Source organism: Marmota marmota, unplaced genomic scaffold, assembly GCF_001458135.2.
Source record: "Marmota marmota marmota unplaced genomic scaffold, marMar, whole genome shotgun sequence".
Taxonomy (NCBI): domain Eukaryota; kingdom Metazoa; phylum Chordata; class Mammalia; order Rodentia; family Sciuridae; genus Marmota; species Marmota marmota.
Genome location: NW_026000196.1, coordinates 1,958,262 through 1,961,419, shown reverse-complemented (window position 1 = coordinate 1,961,419; position 3,158 = coordinate 1,958,262).

Sequence of the window (3,158 nt, the reverse complement as noted above, 5' to 3'; positions counted from 1 at the left end):
TATGCTGCAACCACTTAAAGGTAAGTCTGCTTCTGTTTGGGCAAGCAATTTAATCATTGCATCTGTAAAATGGGTATAATAAAGTGCTTGCTTAGAGTAATTATGAGGATTAAACAAGATACTCTACTGTAAAGCATTTGGTAAACTGCCTGGTACATAATAAGCACTTAATAGATGTTACCTATGATTACTAATTTTAGGCAAAATCATGTAGTTGTGGCTGGAATCATTTGAGTTGTTTCCTGGAGACTGAGTTATCCATCCGCATACTTAAGGAAATTAAACCTTCAAGGCTTTTTAGCCTGCCTCCCTCACTCATTTAGTAAGCCTTTATTTATTAAGTTCCTGCTAGAGGCCGTGTCCTGTGCTAGGGTCTCAGTTAATTCTCACATCTTGATCATTGAAAGCACAACTCAAATATCACCACTCTTGGAAGTTTTCTTGGGACCCTAGGCAATTCACTACTTCACAGGGGCACTTACCCACAAGTGTGACTGGGTTTGGACATGACCAGGGTTCAAGACAAAGGATTTCCCTCTTCCCTGCCATCTTGTTCATTTCGATATCATCCACTGTTTTCTCTGTGCTCAGTAATACTAAATGAGTTGACTTAAAACATGTGCTTGCTTTCACATGAGAATTTTAGTATTTTTTTTACCAGCTATTAGTTTGCAAAGGAAAACAAGATGTGTATAAAATGAAGTCTCTAGAAACAAATACGAGATTGTCTTGTTAAACTTATTTGCTATTGTGTGATTTTTACCTTTTCTTATTTATGATAACTGAAATTCTCTATTCATTATCAGACCATACTCTGCAAGCTTTTCTCTAGTGGTAACAAAAAAATAATATGGCCACATTGAGAAGTCCATAGGGAATGAGTCTTGGATCAGGAAAAGTAGTTAAGCTCTGGGGTCCTACAGGAGCCTGGGAAAATGAAACCAGAAACTGTGGGGTTAGGGTGTATTATCTATTTAAAAACTAGAACTGGGCTTTGTGAGTTTTACGATGTCTTGATTTATTAAGGCATTAATTGAGAATTAAAATTTTGGATTGTTACATTTATAAAGGCATTTATGTGTTCAAAAACCACCTGACCAGTTATTACTATAGGATAAAATTACAAAAGGCAAATGGGTGTGGGTACAATACCAAGTATATTTGCTTAGCAGTATGCAATCCTCGGTGAGTTACCTTTTGTTGTCAGTATAACACCGGGCTAAAACATCCCTTTGAGGCAGGTGGGAAACTGGATACTAGCTTCTCTTTACAGACAACATTGAAACACAGCTGGGAGCTTGAAATAGAGGTGTCAGGCTTCCTACCCTTACCATAGTTGTCATGCCCCCATACTGTTAGGAGGGTCTTCAATTCTCTGAGTGTCTTCAGAAACCATGCTGATCTCTGTATAGAATTTACTGAAATATTCCAGTCCATAGGGGGGCAAGCTGGGCTGCATGCACCATTATGGGCACCTCAGGATAGGCAGGTTTTTATCAATTCCTATGGTCAGAATTTTGGCTTATTTTTTATGTGGGTTAGAAGTGTGAATTCATTGAACATTTACAGTTACAGGCAAGAACAGTTCCCACTTCCATGATTCAGCAGGAAAGAATGACATTTAAACATGTCACCTTGGTGAAGTTTGCCTCCCTGGTAATGACCCAGGAACTTCAGGGACTCTTCTGAAGCAGCCCATCTTTTAGTTTTAGCAAATTTAAGAATTAACTCATCTGAAATCTTATCACAGTAGGCACCACAGCAGGAGTTGTAGCAGGACTGAAAATATTTGTGGCCAAGATCCCTAGCACAAACCACCCTGGGGAGGGGGTGTGTCCAGACATCACTTAACCTGCGCACAGTTCTTCATCAGCTGAGGACTAACTTAATCTTATCAACTTTGTTATTTAAAAAAGAAACCTCAGGGGCTGGGGCTGAAGCTCAGTGGCAAAGCGCTTGCCTAGCATGTGTGAGGCATTGGGTTTGATCCTCAGCACCAAACAGAAATTAAGAACTACAAAAAAAAAAAAAAAAAAAGAAAAAAAAAAAAAAAAGGCAACAACAACAATAGCGCGCGCGCGCACACACACACACACACACACACACACACAAAACCTCAATGCTCCCAAACTGGAGGCTATAAATTACTAAAAAAAGAGCTCAGAGCCCAAAAACTAGTCAGTTGTGTTGGCATGATGGAGATGTGCTTTCCCTGTGTGCCTTCTTCTCTTACAGGCCCGGTGCAAGGCCTGGGGCTGGGCCTCATCCGTGGTCTTCCCCAGCCAGGGCCCTTTACTTGGAGTCCTCCTTCTTGGTAGGAATCCTCAAGGACACACCCTCCTCATTCCCAAATTAATTAGATTCAGAGTCCATAAATTGAGTTTAATATACATATGTGTGTATGTGTGTGTATGTATGTGTGTGTGTGTGTGTATAAGAATTTCCTACCGGAGTTCTAGATGGTGGCTTTCACGGAGGACTCTGAGGCATCCCCTTACTGCCATTGCCACCCCCTCCTTACCGAACGTTTTCTTTCCAGAAAACACACTAAACTTAGTATAATGTAAACATCATGAGAAAATAACCACTGTTAAGTGGCTTCGCAGCTTCATTTCCCTAAGGAAATAATCAGCACCTAGTACCCCAGACAGCTCCAGGTGAGCAAGTAAGGATGGGATCACCCGGGTGCTCTCAAAACTGAAGGCGTTTGCGGAACTGTCTACTGATTACAGAGTGCGTTCCCATCTATTGACACACTGACTTCTCAAAACAACCCAGGGAATGGGCAGGGCATCTATTGTTTTTCCCCCATTCTGCGGATGAGAAACCCAGGTCAGGATGCCTGCTCCTTCTTCCTGGTGTCACCCCGAGCACTTAGGGAAGTCTCTGCCTTTGATTCCCAAGATCGCCCCCAAGAGTCTCCCCGTAAGCCTATCTGCAGCCACAGCCACATGGCTCATTGTCCTCAGCAGGCGTCCCTCAGAGCGGACGTGGGCTGTCTCAGCGAACCGCAGGTCCCACCGCTCTTCTGGACAGCACGCGGCTGGGCGCAGGGACAGACGAGGAGAGCCAAGCAGCTCCCGGAACAAAGGAGCAAAGCGCGCGGGTCCCGAGGGGCGGCCGCGCTGGTGGGCAGCGCAGGGAGATGTGCGAGGAGT